This window comes from Leucopleurus acutus (assembly GCF_964270905.1).
Source record: "Leucopleurus acutus genome assembly, chromosome: 19".
Classification (NCBI taxonomy): Eukaryota; Metazoa; Chordata; class Mammalia; order Artiodactyla; family Delphinidae; genus Leucopleurus; species Leucopleurus acutus.
Window position 1 is genome coordinate 15,973,698 of NC_139161.1, and position 18,893 is coordinate 15,992,590.

Consider the following 18,893-nt stretch of genomic DNA (forward strand, 5'->3'; position numbering starts at 1 on the left):
ATTCTTTTGGCATTAGTTGGTTAGTGATAGCAAGATACTGTGAGTGTGGCAGAGCAGCTCTAATGTAACAACTGCATTCCCTGCTTTCTGAACCGAAATGTAAGTGACTCATATCCTTTACATATGCGTTACCTGCAAACATTAACGCTGCAAATCTTGACATACACCGTTTAGGGGGAGTTGATGCTAAGGGGTTACAGTAAATGTTGAAAGGCTCCAAAAGTTCCTTTGGGGACTTCCTGTTTCTCCTCCCTCCCCTGAATTACTCTGCTTAACAAGAACCAGATTACTTAGAACTAGTCTGAATAGCAGCAGCACCCAAGGAGCATGACACTGAGTTCATGTTAAAAAGCAGTACCTGTGTAATGTACGTTTTACACCACAGGCAAAGGGAATATCGCTCTGGTTTTTAACTCCTGCATTAGAGTCTCCTACAAAAATAAAAGCATCCCATCAAGTTCTTCTAGATGGTGTTATTGCTGTACATTTGTAGATGGGTCACTTTCTGTGCTGTGTTTCCTTTGAAGGGATCTTCCAATATATCTCCAATATTCCTTTCTTATAGTGTCCTTTTCTTTAGCTAGGATTTCACATAACTCTAATGCTTTATTAAGAATGTCCTCCTTGTTGTCGTATTGGTTTCCTAGCATGTCTTCATAGATGTCCACGAGAAAGGCAATTGGGGGAACTGCGACTTGGTTGTAAATCAAGTAATTGATTTAACAGGTTGGGATACTTGGAAAGACCACGATCCTGCAAAATCCCTTTCGGATAGTTCCATGCACTTTCATTATGTGGTACTAGTTTGATCGTTTGCAGAGTGTACTGGACTTCTCTCTTCAATACAGCACGATCATTGTAGCCCGTGGTGTTAGAAATTATGAACTATCTTTGGTTCCAGACAGTTATTTCTCACATCCTCTTTGAGAAGTTGGTCTACATACTGCAGCTCATTATCCCAAAAGTGAAAGTCCTGAATAACCCATTGTCGATGTTGCCAGGCGTGATAATTCTTTGCATCCTGATTAAGAATATCAGCAATAAACTCAAGCTCCTGAGATGGGTCTCTCAGCCATTCCACGAGCACTCGCCTATGCTGCCAAACTTGATAGTTTTGGGGGCTGTTCCTCAATTTTTGCCGTGATGTAGTTCATTTCCTCACGTAGATCCTTTTGAAGTGACTTTAAGAGAACTCTCCGAAAATACCACACTGTGTAATTGGCTGCATTTAACTCGATAGCATCTCTGGTTAGTTTAAAAGCCCGTTCACTTCTCTCGTCACGCTGCAGGACAGCCCGGAAATAATCATAAACATCTTGAAATTTTTCACTATAAATGATCTGGACCGCTGCATTGGGGCCATCATTCTGCAGCACTGGATCTATATCAGCCCATTCTGCCCTGTCCCTGTACAGGACATAGGTGGGCGAGTCCAGGCTCAGGAACACTTCGTCCATAGGGGACGCCGCCACCTCTTCTTGCGGCGGCTGGGGCGGCTGCGTGTCGGGCTGACCAGGCTCCCCGCCCTGCGCAGCCGCGCGGACGCCGTCTGCGGCCGCCATCGCTCCTCGGCCCGCCGCGGAGGAGGCGGCGGAGGCCCCGCCCCTATTACATTTATTCTTATCAAAGACAGACATTCCTATAGTTTGAATAGTGAAAAAGGTTTTCACACTTGTAAAAAAGAGCAGTCTCTTCCCCAGAGGGAATCACTTTCATCTCCTTTACCAGATTCTCTTAGTATTTATCTGTATTCTCCAAATGCAATGTTTGATTTTTCAATTTTAGGAGTTATCTACTGACTGCCACTGAGGAGAATGAAGATTTATATTTCCTATATCGCTTCTCCCTACATAAATAATCTTCCTAGTCTGCCTTCAGTATAATTATAACTGTGGCTAGAGCAATATTCAAGGTTTACAATTTCATCACTTTTTAAACCCTGTTCACAACTGAGCCAATATAACACTGTGATTTCCTTCCCTGTACAATTTTTTTTTTGTCTTCCCTAGATTATTTGCCTTGTTTCTCATTGTTAACTTTTAAATACTTATAATTAATCAACTCCAAACTCTTTACCATTTGTCCAAATCTCCTCTCAGCATGTTCAACTGTATCATCTTGAAGTGTCTTCTGTAGCTTTCAGAACTGCTTCTATCTGGACTGGTTGCCTTCTGTTAGTTGCATCCTTAGCTTTCTCTTTACCATCATCCTAGAGATTCCCTTTGCTCTTCCTTTATGATGGTTCTCCTTTTTCCTGTATCCAATGTCTTCCTCTTCTTCATTTATGCCCTCACTTTGGTGGGGCTTCCCAAGAAATGGTTGAAGTGAAGTGTCGCAGGCTGAGGTCCCCAGGAAGGAGACTCTGAAACAAAAATTAATGTACAAAGCTTTTATTAGGGAATGTTCTTAGGATCAACATCTACGGAAGAGAAGGAAAGGAAGCAGGTCGAGCAGAGGGAGACGTTGAGCTATGATGAAGTCTCAGTGAGGGCCTCAGCTGACTGGGCCGTTCTGAAGCTAGATATTTTAAGAGTATTAACTCAAGGTTAAACCTGAGACCCTTGTGTTCACAATGTCAAAAGGTAGGCAAAACAAGAGAAGTTACTGAAAGCACCACACTTGTTTAATGCAAATTGACATCCTTTTTCCTTCAGCAAGTTAAGCAGGGAGCAAAAAAATAGAGAAGGGCATGGATGAAAGGGACATATAATCTTATCTGAAGATCCAGTCCCTCTCTATCTCAGCCACTGCAGACTCCTAGCCAGTACAGTAAGTCCCCTACATACGAATGAGTTCCATTCCAAGAGCGCATTCGTAAGTCCAATTTGTTCATTAAGTCCAACGAAGTTAGCCTAGGTACCCAAGTAACACAATCGGCTATATAGTACTGTACTGTAATAGGTTTATAATACTTTTCACACAAATAAAACAAACAAAAAATAAAGAAAACATTTTTAATCTTACAGTACAGTACCTTGAAAAGTATAGTAGCCCAGAACTGTATGTCTGTGGCCTCTGCTAGCAAAATTTTCTTCCTCCAACCTGCACGAGAAGGTTGGAGCCACCTAACAATCTGGTATGGATGTTGCAGTTTTCTGTAGAAAACTCAACTTGACACCTTCCCATGGGAGCCTGATGCTTTGCTCAATGCTGGAAAACTCTCAGAAGGCCAGGCATTTGTACTAAAACATTCACTAGGGGAGCTGTGGAGTTTCAGTAGCCATGAGTCTTAGCATAGATCCTATGAGTAATTCCATAGGCTTTCTTAGGAACACAAACACCTTGTTTACTCAATTTCCAGGTAAAAACGTATTTTCCACCTTTTAGAAACTTTTCTCAAAAATATATTCAAAAATAAGTTTTCATAATTATGCTTATGACATTTTTAATGAACATGTTTACAATTTGACAAAATGAGGTGGAAAAAACTCAAAACAAGTTCACTTTTAGGGGAAGGAATAAATATTACAAATGTTTGTACACATTGTAGTGGGTGGACCTTTAGAGTGGTCCTGAGTTGGGGCAAGGAGACAGGACTTCATACCCCCGTGTCAACCAGTCATTGGATGCAGGCTGGCTCAGAAAGGGAAAGTGTCCTTGGATGAAGCAAGTCTTATTCATCCCTGGAAGGGGGTTTTGTATATTTTATTTAACCCCAAAATCCAAAATATCATACAAACGTGTAATGAGCATAAACATGAATAAAATATTTTACTTTATTTTCATATTAAGTCTTTGAAATGTGGTATGGGTTTCTTGTTTGTTTGTTTTTTGGCCATGCCACGAGGCATGTGGGACCTTTTTTCCCCGACCAGGGATCAAACCTGTGCCCCCTGCACTGGAAGTGCAGAGTCTTAACCACTGGACTGCCAGGAAAGTCCTGAAATGTGGTATGTATTTTATACTTATGCCACATTTCAATTTGGACTAACCACACTAGCCACATGTGCTCAATAGCTACATGTGGCTAGTGGCAACGATAGTGGCCCTAGATAGGTGTGTTATTATATGCACCAGGATCTATGTACAAAATGTTCATTACAGATTTTTAAAAATTACTTAAAAGTATAAACACCCCAAATGTCTATCATCAATAAAATTATAAATAAATGATGGTATAATTCAAAAAATGGAATGATATAAACTAGAATTAGACACAAAAATATAGATGAATTTTACAAACAAAAATGTAAGAAACAAAACAATACCTATCACTACTTGCAACCACCATAGTAATAATTGTTTGGGGCCAGAATGATCACTGAATGCTAAAACTAATAGGCAGAAGTTCGAGGAGAAACAGGATATGTACATAGTCTCAAAGTCCCTCCCCACAAGACACATTATTTTCGCCTCACAATTAACAACTTGTTTTTTTTGGCTGCACCGCACAGCTTGTGGGTTGTTAGTTCCCTAACCAGAGATTGAACCTGGGCCCTCGGCAGTGAGAGCAAGGAGTCCTAACCACTGGACTGCCAGGGAATTCCCTACAATTAATAACTTTAGAGTGGGGAACCTCAGCAGATGCCACCTTAACCACATGATCAAAATTAACATCAGCGACAGGACAACTAGATACCATGTGCTTCCTGATAGGATGCATGGAGAAGTATACAGCATCACTTCTGGATATGATATTCCTGCCAAAAATGCATAACCTGAATCTAATTATGAGGAAATACCAGACAAATTCAAACACAGGGACATTGTACATAGTAAGTAACTTATAATCTTCAAAAGTGTCAAGGTTATGAAAGACAAAGATAGACTAAAGAACTCTTCCAGATTAAAGGAGACTAAATTGACAAGAAAATGCAATGTGTGATGCTGGATTGGATCCTGGACCAGAAGTTAATTTTTTTAATGTTCTTTTCCTATAAAGCACATTAGTGAGACAACTGGCAAAATTCAAATAAGGTCAACAGATTAAATAGTAGTGTCAATATTAATTTCTTGATTTTGGTAACTACTCTATGATAGAAGATAATAGCCTTTTTTTTTTTAAGAAAAACAAGTATTTATGGATAAAGGGACATTATATATATCTGCAATTTATTCTCCAACAGTTCTGAAAAAAAAAATCTGTGTGAGTGTGGAGAGAGAGAGAGAAACAAAATTATAACAAACTTTGTAAAATGTTAACATTTGAGGAATCTCAAAGAAGAATGGATGGGAATTCTTTGTATTATTTTTGCAACTTTTCTATAAGTCTTTATTTCAAGATACAATGTTAAAATAATACATGTATCATGTATAATTCTATTTATATAACAATTTTAAAAGACAAAACTAAACTATATTTAGGGATACATGCACAGTTGGTGGAAGTATAAAGAAAATCAAGAAAAGTATTTACTACAAAAGTCATGAGAGTTGTAACCCTAGGAGAGGGGAGTGTACTGTGATCCAGAAGAGTCAAAGGGCCTTTCATGATGCTAATAATGGTGTTGGTTATACAGGTGTTTGCTTTATCACTATCTGTTAAACTGTACATATAATTCTTTTCTGCGCATGTATTATATTTCAAATAAATGTTTAAAAGAGAAGAGAATAACCCTGAGGAGACAAAAAATTATAATATATTTTTAAAAATTATTATTATTATTATTTTTGGCTGCACCTCGCGCCTTGCAGGATCTTAGTTCCCTGATCAGGGATTGAACCCTTGCACTCGGCAGTAAAAGCGCGGCGTCCCAACCACTAGATCGCCGGGGAATTCCCCTAAAAATGTTTCTGTTTCAAAAAGCTTTGAGGGCTTCCCTGGTGGCGCAGTGGTTAAGAGTCCGCCTGCCGATGCAGGGGACACGGGTTCGTGCCCCGGTCCGGGAAGATCCCACATGCCGCAGAGCGGCTGGGCCCGTGAGCCATGGCCGCTGAGTCTGCGCGTCCGGAGCCTGTGCTCCGCAACGGGAGAGGGCGCAACACTGAGAGGCCCGCGTACCGCAAAAAAAAAAGAAAAGAAAAAGTTCTCCATGCCCCCAAGTGTGAAGCATACACCTGTCAGCATAATATTCAAGGCTCTCTGCAGGTTGATCCTACCCCTCATCTTCTCTAGATCAGTGGTTCTCAGAACGTGGCCCTCAGACTGGCCACTCTGGTCAGTAGAACTCACTCCTACCCACTAAATCAGTCTCCAGGGATGGAGCCAGGATGCTCTTTTAACAAGGGTGGTTTCAATGCACACTGAAGTTTGAGACCACTATTCCAGATTAATTAATTTTCTTTCTTGAACGCCATGCTTCAGCCATACTGAACTATCAGTTTCTGGAAAGTGGTTGCTGTCTCTCACCTTCTGGGCTTTGCACATGCTGTTCCCTGTGTTCCCTGCTTGCCCACCTCACGCCCATGCTTCCGTCTATCTCAGCGTTTATTCCGTTGTAAGGCTTTTGCCTGTTTTTGTCTGTCTTCCCCACTTTCATGTAAACTTTGAAGGCAGGGACACCATCTTAATCATCATTGCATCTTTAGCACCTTGGCAGGTGCTCAATAACTATTTTCTTAATGACTATAGAGATTTAGATGTACAGAAACCTAATTGCTAACAGCAGTCAGCAACCAGCTACTGGGGTTCGTGAGGGAGAGCCCAGTGTCGTGTGCTATTACTTAGGAATAAATAGAGTCAACATATACCTACTTGCATTTTACTCCAGTCCTACTGAATATCACTGTCCAGTGATCTCTTAACTAAGCTGATGACAGTGGGAAGGAAAGGAAGTGGTAAACATGTGATATTGTGAAGGAAAATCAACACAAGTGAATGGATGTGAGAGCAGTGCATACAGCTCAGGATCTCATCTCTTCTCATATTTTAAACCAGAAGGCCAGAGTCCTAAGGACTGAACAGTAACAACAATAGCATCAGGCCACTTATACTGAGCATCTACTCTGTGCAAGGCTTTACCTGTGTTAATACTGACAACAACCCTAGGAGGTAGGTATTATTTTGAGAAAACTGAGAAATCAAGTCATTAAATATTTGCCTAAGACCCTACATGGTGAAACCACTGTTATTGGTACTTTCTGTTCATGAGTCACATGGCCCCAAATTACATCCCCACCCCTGATCTTCACAGATCAATTGTGCACCATGAGGCCCATAGGTGCGGGTGAACGGATCACCCAGACTTAAGGAACATGGCTTTTGGATAATGGTTTGGTGTATCATCTTTGACTAGAACACATGAGTTGTTATTATAAGATCTCAATGCAGTTGTTGGAGAAATAAAACTGAGGGACAGAATTTGCTTGTCCCCCTAATATGTGCACATGGTCACAGGAACCTCCATTACCCTAACTCTCATCACAGTGTATCGTAATTACTTGGTGAAAATGAAATTTGGTTTTCCTCTTCACTGCTGCCCCTCCAGTACAGCACCTGGTAGGTGGAAAGCACCCCAATCTATCACCAACCAAGCCCATCTGGGACTAGCACAAGCTCCTTAACCTCGCCTGGTCTGTGTAATCACCAAGATTTTCTCTAGTTTCTCTGTAAAGTGTCACACAGGGTTCTATGTATGCACAAACAAGGATGAAAAGTACAAGTTTACTTTAGATACTGTATTTACAGTCCTTACTTTGGAATGTCACATCAGACGCCTTTGTGTCTGACTGAGAAAAAAATAGCTTATAATTGATCTTACCCCTTTAAAAATTTTTTAAAATGTATATTTTTCAATTTACTTATTTTATTTATATTTATTTTTGGCTGTGTTGGGCCTTCGTTGCTGCGCGCGGGCTTTCTCCAGTTGCGGCGAGTGGGGGCTACTCTTCATTGCGGTGCGTGGGCTTCTCATTGTGGTGGCTTCTCTTGTTGCAGAGCACGGGCTCTAGGCACTCGGGCTTCAGTACTTGTGGCACGCGGACTCAGTAGTTGTGGCTCACGGGCTCTAGAGCGCAGGCTCAGTAGTTGTGGCTCACGGGCTTCGTTGCTCCGCGGCATGTGGGATCTTCCTGGACCAGGGCTTGAACCCGTCTCCCCTGCATTGGCAGGAGAATTCTTAACCACTGCGCCACCAGGGAAGCCCCCATTTTATTTTATTATTTATTTATTTATTATTTTTTTGCGGTACGCAGGCCTCTCACTGTTGTGGCCTCTCCCGTTGCGGGGCACAGGCTCCGGACGCGCAGGCTCAGCGGCCATGGCTCACGGGCCTAGCCGCTCCGCTGCAGGTGGGATCTTCCCAGACCAGGGCACGAACCCGTGTCCCCTGCATCGGCAGGCGGACTCTCAACCACTGCACCACCAGGGAAGCCCAGAAGCCCCCATTTTAAATTTTAAAGAAATATTTTAGCCAACAGTTATTTATTTAGGCTTCTGTGCCTGGCAGTGCATTGTGTAAAATAAAATATAGAAGATGTTTAAAATGTTTAATTTATTTTTTGATAAGTGATACTTTGACATGGTTCAAAAGTTTGAAGAGAGAAATATTCCCCTCTCACTTCATCTTCCAGCTGCTTGGTTCCCCTCCCTGAAAGCAACCAGTATTATTTAATTGTGACCTCTCCGAGAAACATGTTTTAAGTGTATGCAAGTACATATGTAAGACATTTTTTTTTCTCTCCTTCCTTACACAAATGGAAGCATGTCAAAAACATTGTTTGACATCTTTTTTTGTTTTTTCACTTAATATATTTTGGAGATCACTCTCTAGCAGTACATGTAGTAAAGGAAAGACTTCCTCTTTCTTTTTTAAGACTGATACTCTTCTATTGTCTATTTGATAATAGCAACACAGCTATAATGATAATAATATTAAATATAAAATAGCTAAACTTTAAGAGTTTTACTTATTAGCATATTTAATCCTCTCAACAATACTATTAGATAGGTATGATTGTTCTTCCCACTTTGCAGAGGTGAGTGTTTAAATAACTTGCCCAATGTCACAAAATTCATAAGTGACGAACAGGACAAGCTATCTAATTTGAGGGGCTCAGTGCAAAGTGAAAATGTGGGTCCCTTATTCAAAAAGCAGGGGGAAAGTACCATTAAAGGCACTAAAATATAAAGCTTTTTCCATTCTTTCATGGTCTCTAACTTGTCTCACCATGGTGCTTTTTATTTGCTATTCAATGTCATCTAAGTAAAGAAAATTTTTAAATTTAAATCGTTATTATGAAATTTACCGTCCTTCTTCATATTGTGCAATGTCAGTTTTAAAGCGCATTTAACTCCTAAGTTGAATCACCGAAATTGGACAATCTGTATTTTGTAACTTGTACTCACACAAGTCTATTTTATTCTTACCGGAACAATGAGAACCCTGGATGAATGAACTCAAATGTTTTGATTTCACTTCTTGATATGGGCACATTCTACCAACATTTTACTTTCAACTTCCTGATAAGCAAGGAAGGACTGAAAGGAAAAGGAACTCTGGGTTGCCTTGTCGCCTCTTCCTTCTATGTCATCATTTTCAGCATAAGTGACTGGCTAACACGGAGAAGTAACGCAAGTAAGAAATGATATGATATGGCTCCTTGGTCTTCCATGTTTCTTAGAAAACTGTCTTCTTTCTGGCTTCAGAGCAAGTTCTAACTGAAAAGGAAAGCATGGCCTCTCAATGCTTATTCAGTCATACATGTAACACACTTACCTTGTACAAATTGGCTGAATTTCCCACGTATCACGATTCCACCAGAATTCTGTGCTCATGGAACATCACAGATGCTATTTACGAATGAGGTGACAAGGAATGGTGACACCCAATTTGTTCATAGCTCCTCTGCTTCAAGAGGCAACAGCAAATCATGAGGCCCTTCTGAGTGTGGGACCCTGTGTGACTGCACAGCTCACATGCCCATGAAGACAGCCCTGGTGACAGAGCAGGATGCAAATCATAATTTATTTAACCACTCCTGTAATGAAGTGCATTTAAATTTTATTCTCTATACAGTGTTTCAAAAACAAACCAATAGCCGTGTATACACAGATTATCTAAAGATTTGTAAGTACGGAAACATTTATTATACTTTTTTCATTTTATTTAATGTGCTCTGATATAATCTTAATTGTATTCTCTGGTTGAGATTCAAGCCTTCTTTCTTGTGAGTAACTCTATGATAATAATAAACAGCCCCATGTTCCCAGACTTTTCGTAGAATATATAAGATAAATTCTAGAGCATAAAACAGTGCCTGCCACATAGTTGGTGCTAAATAAATATTTGGGGAATGAATGAATAAATCCCCAGGGATGGAATTGCTGAATTAAAGGTTATTTGCATTTATAATTTTCATGGCTATTACCTAATTGCCCTCCATAGATGTTGGAACAACTTATATTTTTACCAGTGATGCAAAAAATGGCTATTCCCCTCTCCATTGCCAACACAATGTGTTAGCAAGTGTTATCTTCATGACCTGTTAGTATCTCAGTGGGGGTTTTTTTGTTTTTGGGTTTTCTTGGTCACGCCTCACGTGACCTTATTTTCCTGATCAGGGATCGAACCCTCACCCTCGGCAGTGAAATCACGGAGTCTTAACCACCGGACCGCCAGGGAATTCCCTCAGTGGAGTTTTAAATGCACGTCTTTTAGTAAAGTTTAGCATCTTTTCATTTGTTTAAGAACCATTCTTATTTTCCTTTTATGTGAAATTTCTGTCGTATCTTTTGTCCATTATTTTCTACAGAGATTTTTAAAAAATATATTTTCTTTGTGAAATATAACATACATACAGAAAAAATATATACGTTTTGGGGTACATTTTAATAAACAGTTATAGAGCAAATACTTGCGTACCCGTCACTCGATCAAAAGTAGAACACTGCCAGCCCCTAAGAACAACCCCTACTCCCAATCAAACAAAACTCCTTCTGCCCCCGACGGGCTCTCCTGACTTTTATTGTGTTCATTTCCTTCTTTTTCCTTATTTTACCTCCTAACTACGCATCCCTAAAGAATATAGTTTACGTTTGCCTGCTTTTAAACTCTATATAAATGGAATAATACTAGATATATTTTTTTGTATCTTGCTTTCTTTTGTGTTCAATATTACCTTTGCAAAAAGTTATTCATGTTGTTGAATATAACCATCATTTATTAATTTTCACTGTACAAATACATCACAATTTAACCATTTATGCTTGGTAGACATTTGGGATGTTTCCTTTCTGGGTCACTGAGGAACAACACTGCTATGAATATTCTTGTACAGTCATCCTGACACTTGACATTCTGCATTCCCTAATAATATATATGTAGTAGTGGGACTGCTCTGATAGAGTATGTATATCTTAACTTTTACTGGATTATATCAAAGTCGTTTCCAAAGTGGCTGTACCAGTTTACACTCCCACCAGCAGTGTACAAGGATTGCTGGGCTTTATTTATTGATTTGTAGGAGATCTTTATATACAGCATTATGGAAATTAGCCCTTTGTAATATGAGGAGCCAGACTTTTTTTTCCAAGTTTACAATCCCTTTAAAGAGACACTGATGTTATTCCCCGCCTAGAGGAATGAAAATGTACCTGGAAAAAATGGAGTATTCTAATTTTGAAGGATTTAAATGAAAAGCAAGAGTTCTGAGCTAACCCTCACAGCACTCAGTTTGCTACTATATATGTCATTAGTATGAACAATCTTACCAGCAATTTTCATGGAATGCGCTGGAAAGCAGCATGCCAAATGTAATAATAAAGATAGTTAAAAACTGAGTGTTTAGCCTGTGTCGGGCACTATTTTAAATCCATTATATGTACTAACAAATTTAATCCTCCCAAAACCCCTAGGAGGTATTTACTATTTTTTGCCCAATTTTACAGATTTATGAAATAAGATACTGAATTGCAGACGTTCTCTAGGGCTGATTTGAGCAATATTAATAAACTCAGAGAAAAGATTCTTTCTTAACTGATAAAGATGTTTTCTTTTTATAATTTGTTTTCTCTCTTGGTAGTGAATGATACCCCATCCTGGGCTCCTCTTCCCCATCTTTTCAGATCTGCAATACACCTCAGAGCTTTCTCTTTTTTCTTTGAAGACAGATAAGGTGTATATATATCTTTCCTCCAACCCTCATTCATCACCCCTGTTCTTAGTGTCACAGAGCCGTCAGACATCTGCAGGCAGGACTGGGAACCAGAGGGTGCTTGGAGCAAGTAGGGAAGGGTAAGAGAGAGACAGAGATGGGGGTGGGGGAAGCAGGGTCACATCCCTATGTGGGTAGGGGAAGAATGATTTCTTTCCGATAAGATTTCTTAACCTGGGGTCCATAGATTAGGAAATCCACGAACTTGGATCAGGAAAAGGTAATATGCCTGTATTTTTGCAAAAGGCTAACAGAAAATTAAAAACAGGATATTAGTATTTCCTTCAATTATGAATGGAGATAACAAACCAAGTAGTATTAGCAGTACCTGTGATCTTGTCACCAATAGAAATCACAGGTATTTTCCTATTATATGACAGTTGTGGATATCTTGAAATATTATTTTTACTCATTTACCACCTCAAAATTATGGTGGTCATTAGGCCCGCCACTATATCTTATTATTTAATAGATTTAATACAAAGCAATATATTGCTATGTTACACTTTAAAACATATCTTGAAAATTGTATTTTAATGTAATTGGTTTCCTTTGAATTTCTGTGTATATTTGTCATGCATTTAAAAACCTTCTGAGAAGGGTGCATGTATGAAAAAGTTAAGAACTCTGCTTTTTGAGTATTCTCTTAGCTTTCATTCTTTTTGTTTTTTAATTAAAAAGCTTTTTAAAAATTGAAGTATAGTTGATTTACAATGTTGTGTTAGTTTCAGGTGTACAGCAAGTTTTCATTCTTATTGAATGAACCTTAGAGGGTCCCTGAAGTGAGTCGTAAGACCTGTGAGGTTCTCATAGTTTTATTATTTTATTTTTCCAGAGACCCTTCCTCCCTTAACTTTCATACCTTTTCACTATTCTGTTCTTCTTGTCTCACTGACCCTCTTTCCTTCTTTTCACGCTCCTGACCTTACTGTGGGTGTCTTTTTCCATTTCTATGGGGGAGTTTATCCTTTAGCATGTCACTAATCACCATATCTAGGTGGAGAATTCCAAATCTCCCGTAGTCCGCCCTCTCCCAAGGTTCCTAACTCCACTTGCCTCTGGGACACCTCTACTTGGTTTACTACCGGTATCTGGAACTGAACATATTAAAAATTAAAATTCCTCTCTAAATCTGCATGTTGTCCCACTTTGCCTGGACGACCATCTTATCTGCCCCCCTGGTTTTGCAACCTTAGAATTATTTTAAAATTTAAGCTAATTAAATTCAAAAAATGGGAATCTTTGTGAATGGTACTGAAAAAAGATACAAAAGGATATACAGTGAAATGTAAGTCTTCCTCCCACCTGGTCGCCTCAGCTCCCCTCCTGTTTTCAGCTCTTAGAGTGATTTTTGATTCTTTCTTATTTTGGCTATATCTCAAGTCCTTCCTTGCCTGTGAGATGTGTGCCCTTCCCTCTCCAGGCCCTAGTGACCTTATATCTGGTTGACTTTATATATAAGTATTTGTATGTGGATATTTTATATACCTATATAAAATCTCCCTCTGTGGCCTTCCGGCCTCGAGTTTTCATCACATCGCTTCCTGGATGAAGAACCTACAAGGGTGAGGGGCCGGGGTTGGGGGTGATGGGTAAGAGGATCTCAAGGGGACTTAGGTAGGGGGTTCGGAGTGGCAGACTGGTGGGAAGCTCTGCCAGGATTCCTATTTCTGTTCCTTCCACCTGAGGCCCCTTTCCAGTCCTCTCATCCAAATGTCTCTCATTTCCAAGAGCCGAGACAGAGACAGAGAGATACCCAGAGACAGAGACGCCGAGGCACCAGCATCCCTCTCCGCTTCTGTCCCGCCCCACCGCTCTGACGGACATCCTCCACCAGCCAATGGCGCTCCCGATGTTCCCCGGAAGGGCCAATGAGAGACATAGGAGGGCGGAAGATTCCCCGCCCCCACTTCTAGGCTTGGTTGAGCCGTGCAGGTAGGTCCGGGGCCGGGGGAGCCGCCGTTGGCACTGGTGCCCGAGGGGTGGGGGCACGAGTCGGTAGGGGTGATGGTGGAGAAGGGTAGGAGGCCCCGACCGCGGGAACCCGGGGGGGCGGCCCGGCCAGGAGGCGGGGGGCCGACGGGCCCGGGGAGCGGGCGCCGCCGAGGGCCCTGGAAGCGGCTGGACTGGGGGAGCGGGGACGCGTGTGTGGGGCACAGGGACCCCCGCCCCGCGCCCACCCACAGGCCTGGGCCCCAGGTTGCGGGCAGAGGGGCTGGGGCCCTGTTGCTCTGGGGGCGGGCTGGGCCGGGCCCGGGGCCGGGGGCGCCGAGCAGAGCCCGGGGCGCCAGGCCGAGCCGAGGTGGGACGGACCGAGCGGAGAGGAAGGGAAGCTGCATCCCTCGGGCCGCCCCCTCCTGAAGCGAGCCGGGGCAACGGCCGCAGGCACCCCTGCCATGAGCCCACTCTCCCTTTCGCCCCCTCCCTAACAATGGGTTTGGGGCAGAAGGAGTCGCCCCACTGTGGGAAAGGGGGTAGGTTTGGGACTGGGGTCCAGGGTGGGGGGAGGGGTGGGAGCTTGGGCTCTCCCCTTTCTCATCGCCCCTTGGCTTTTGCGGTGGGGATCATGGAGGGGCTCTTAAGCCCTCCCGAGACTTGGGTCAAGAGTCAAACTCCCCCCTACCTTCCCCCCCCCCAAAAAAAAATCCGACGAGCGGTAAGGAGAGTGATGCCAAGTCTTCGAAGCCGAAGTGGCAAACGCATAGGAAGAACACATCCACTCCAGAGGTTTTTATTTTTAATTTTTCTTAAAAATGAGGGTACTGTATATTCTTCGAATTTTTTGAAATTTATTTTACAGAGGTGGGTGCTGTTATTTTTGTCCCTACTCGGGCAAGCCTCCATTTTAAGCGAAGCAGTAACTGGTTAAGCTGGAATTTTCATTCAGGCCTAGGACGTGGGCAAGGATCCTACAAGAGGTCATTTAATCCATCCTCCTACCTCCAGACAAACTTGCCTCCCTCCCATCCTCAAAATTAAGTTGTTTGGTTTGCTTTTAAAGATCTCTAGGAAAGAAGAGTCTTTTATTTGTTTGTAGCACTTTAGTCAAGAATGGATTTTACTTTTCATGTAGAATGGGCTCTGCAACTTAAACTCAAGACAATTTAAAACAATCAGAATGATAAGAGAGGTTTTAATTTATTAAATGAAACTAAATGTGGCAAGGGGCTTTTTTAGGTGATCAGTTAACAAATCATTTTTTAATAGTGTTTATGAAGTACCCTGGATAATCATTTTTCTATCTGGGAAAAATGGTTTTGGCTTTCTAATTATTTGATAAGCAATTTTATATTACCTAAAATATGTGTTATACATTTAATCCAATTTTATGGAAAAATATATTTCTACGTACATATGGAGATACCTATACCACACACATTTGTCCTTTTCCAAAGGGGATGGTATTTTCTACATCTTTTTAAGATGGTGAGGCAAACAGTACTTCAAATCTCTGTCCAGATAGCTTAAACTATTTGTTTATTCATTTTAATTTGCTTATTCTTGATTATTTTTAGTCTAAATGAAAGTCCTCTCTTTCAGATACCTTCTTGAAACAAAAGATTTTCTTACCTGGTGACTGGGGGATTACTAAGACTACCTTCCTGCTCATTTCTGAGTATTGTCTGAACTATTCCTGACACTATGAATGCTATTTGGATGCTTCTTAAGGTAAGATGTGTTTTGTTTTTTTTTAATTAAAGGCCTCATATTATTTCTTTTTCTTTACCATTGAGGATTTTCTAGTTCTTGAATTTGCAGTTCTTCAACCGTCTTACCCGACATTCCTTTCCCCTCAAAAAAACTGTTGTGTTTGCTTCCTAGGACTGATTAGTTACTCCTTACTTTGTGTTGCTACTGTTCTTAATTATTGGTGTTAAAATATTAATGAAGTTCTCAAATTAATTTCCATGAAAATGATGTGTTTATTTTTTAACTTTAAATTATGACAACCCACATAGTTGTAAAATTCTGTTCCAATCTCAGTAGGATGGATTGGCAATTCAGACAGCCAGGTCCACTTTCAAACAGGTACTTTAGTGTCATAGGTGCTGGGGTGTGTCCCACTCTTGCAAATCTGTAGCTGATTCATGTGTTACAAAAGATGTGTCACTAGCCATTTATTTACTCTGAAACTTCATTTAGTATGTTAGAACATTCTAAGACCTGTTAGTTTATGTGTATATCTCTGTTGGAGAGTTCTCCTGCTATTCCCTGGTCGTTTGCATGCGAATTTACACCATTTTTCTCAACAGGTAGCACTCTGTGCCATGTTTCATCTCACAAGATGCACCTCTTTGGGGGCAGTGTGGGCAGATGATCTTTACATGAAAAAGCTCTCAGTGATGTGGTGGTTCTCCAGTCTCTTGGCTACTTCAAGTTCTTGTACATATATGTCCATTAGGACTAAGCAGAGGACAAAGCTTCAGATACACGTAGGGAGGAAAATGGGAGGAAGGATGGGGAAGGATAAGGAGTGATGGAAGCCCCCCACCAGCTTCATGGGGTTGCACAGGTTGCTTCCTTCAGAGCTAAATACTAGTGTAGTTAAGATTGTTGTCGGTAATCTGTCCTGTGGAATTCCAAATTAATGCAGTGAATAAATCAGATATTAATGCAGTCTGTGTAAACTAAATATTTGGATTGTGGGAAATCTTTAGGTAAATGTAGACTGAGTTCTCATCTTCATTTATGTTCCAGCTGCTATTGTTGGATGAGGAGTGCTTATATTAGTATAAAGGAAGCCAGAGAAACACAGTTTTTCTAGCCAGTCTCCCTGTAGAGTTGGAGGGAAACCCAGCCAGAAGTCCTGAACCTATAGGAACTGGAGGACCTTGTATAAGAATATTTCTCTTTGGTATTGAGTGTTTAGTGCCACGACCTGGCGGCATTTGTTGTCTTTAGGAAGCAGGCAAGGGGATATCCACAGATTCTAGTTCTGTAGAAACCCAAGGAACTGGGGATCAATATATTAGATTTTTATTTTACAGTTTTAACTAATGGATTAGATACATAGAGGGCTGCTTTTTAAGATCTATATATCTATATAGATATAGATATCTGTATATCTATATATGACATTTTACCTCTAAATCTCTGAACCTGGGCAAGTTCTGCACTAACCCTTGGAGTTGCACCAAAGCCCTCTGGAATGACAGGAATACAGAGTGAAGTCAGTACTCCATACTGTGTGTTACCACCTGTTAACTACTTAAGAATGTAGTTATGTGACTGCCTTAATTTCACCCTTTCATCAATGGAAGACCTCTTCTGAGTCTAAACAAATTTTTTATTTGCTAACATTTTCCTCCTCCTTTTATGACTTAAAAAAAAACCTTAAAAACTGTAGTGTTTGATCTGGGCAGGGGAAAAAGGCACTTTTTGGGGGGGGATGGGAAAAGGATAGCATTGAATTTGCAGGATGGAAAATAAGAGAGAGGGAACCTTTTTCTCTTTTTCATTTGTGAATACCTTTAAAATGTTTCTGAGATGTGTTTTCAGATTGCAACTGCTTATTTTTAAATAAAAAAAGGCTAATTAAAATGTATACTTTGGAGCCAAAATATTTATTTTCTATAGTTCTTACGCTTTGTTTCTGATTATCTTATTTCAGAATGAACTCTAGTTCTATAAGGCATTACTTAAACGTTAGACCTCAGTATGTGCTTATTTCTTTTCCCAGGCTTATAGAAAATAGTGCCAATACTCACCCTTTTCAAGAATCAAAGTACAAAAAGAAACATAAATAACAAAGGAAAAATAACTCCAAACAAAAGCTCCTCAATTTAAGGCACTCTTTTTAAAAAAAAGAAAAAATTATTTATTTCGGTTGCGTCGGGTCCTAGTTATGGCCCTCAGACTCTTAGTTGTGGCATGCATGCAGGATCTAGTTCCCCGACCAGGGATCGAACCTGGGCCCCCTGCGTTGGGAGTGAGGAGTCTTATCCACTGGACCAGCAGGGAAGTCCCTAAGGCACTCTTGTTAATTAGTTCCCATGGAGTTATTTACCCCTTTCTCTATATCAGGGGTCTGCAGCTTTTTTATTGCTAGCCATGACTAAGCATTATCAGTGATGTTTGGTGTTTTTATGTACAGTTGTCGGGGTTAGGGTATGTGTGAGATGGGAGAAGAACAGGGAGGAGGAGGAGGAGAATTGGGCGAGTTGGAGAAAAGATCAAAGTGAAGGTGAGATGGAGAGAAGAGATACAAGGTCTTTGGTGTGTGATATGGTACCACCATCAGTTGTCTCAGGTAGCTCTCAGGGACTGCTGGTTGCCTGTGTGCTAGTGCCTTGTGTGCTAGACTGAACTATGATGAAAACAAGTAAAAAGTATTCTTGACAAACAAAAGGACATAATTAAAATATGATCCAATAGGATATGGAAAGATCTCCAAGATAAATGGTTAGGCGATAAAAGCAAGATGCAAAGTGTGTATGATATGTTACCCTTTGTGTTTTTCGAAAAAAAAGAAGGGAGAAAAGAAAATTTGGCTTGTTGTATATGCATAAAAAAACACTTCAGAAGAATAAACAAGAAAATGGTGACATCGGTTACCTGTTAAGTCTAGAAACTGGGCAGGTAGAGGACAGAGTGGGAAGGAGACTTATCGCTGTATTGTATTTTTTTCACACTTTCCGATGTTTGTATCAAAATCAAAAAATACAAAAAATTTTTTAAAAACTTTCAGTCCTTACATCTTTTCTTCTTCTGTGTCTGGAAGTCAGAGAAATGTCAAGGGGCCACAAATGAGAGGGCAGATAGCTCTTGAACAGTGGTTGAAGGGATGCATATACAAAGGGTACTGTAATCTAGGGCACATTTTCTCCTGGGATCTTGAAGAATTTCAAATTTATAGGTTT

General features: G+C 40.7%; 1 protein-coding gene and 1 pseudogene across 2 annotated transcripts in view; one reads left to right on the forward strand and one right to left on the reverse strand.

Annotated features, from left to right (window-relative positions):
- Positions 1-473: 473 nt before the first annotated feature.
- Positions 474-1,562, reverse strand: LOC309975102 (protein farnesyltransferase/geranylgeranyltransferase type-1 subunit alpha-like; annotated as a pseudogene). The gene has a single exon. The product of its transcript is annotated as a protein farnesyltransferase/geranylgeranyltransferase type-1 subunit alpha-like (transcript).
- Positions 1,563-15,603: 14,041 nt separating this feature from the next.
- KANSL1 (KAT8 regulatory NSL complex subunit 1) overlaps positions 15,604-18,893 on the forward strand; it is a 169,476-nt gene continuing 166,186 nt past the window's right edge. Inside the window, exon 1 of the mRNA XM_082861649.1 lies at positions 15,604-15,702. The gene's annotated coding sequence lies outside the window, so the exon portion shown is untranslated. The remainder of the gene's footprint in view (positions 15,703-18,893) is intronic.